This window comes from Asparagus officinalis, chromosome 5 (assembly GCF_001876935.1).
Source record: "Asparagus officinalis chromosome 5, Aspof.V1, whole genome shotgun sequence".
NCBI classification, from domain to species: domain Eukaryota; kingdom Viridiplantae; phylum Streptophyta; class Magnoliopsida; order Asparagales; family Asparagaceae; genus Asparagus; species Asparagus officinalis.
In genome coordinates, this window is record NC_033798.1 from 126,612,462 (window position 1) to 126,612,882 (window position 421).

The window sequence follows — 421 nt, forward strand, 5'->3', positions numbered from 1 at the left end:
GTAGTAAAGCCTAGAGAGAGGTGGTAAATCCTAGGGAGAGGTGGTAAATCCAAACACTTGAGGAAGGTAACACGGGTAGTCCAACACTTAAAGGAGTGTGGCTTGTGGGATTGACAATGTGTGTATTGTAAAAGTTTTTGATGAACTTTGAAAACCGATTGTGTAGATTTTTGTGATATAATGGAGAATCTCCTCGAGGAGAGGAGCGGAGACGCAGATCGTTGGTTGACCGAACTCCGTGATCATATCTTTGTGTTTGTGATTGTCTTTGGCGTAACTTTCATCTTTCTCTTATTGTTTATATCGTCTATTGTTTCATTATATATCCTTGCTTATATTGTTGTATATATCATCATTGTAAGGATAATTCATTATTAGTTTTAATTTGGCATCGAAATCAAATTAGATTAGCAATTAATTT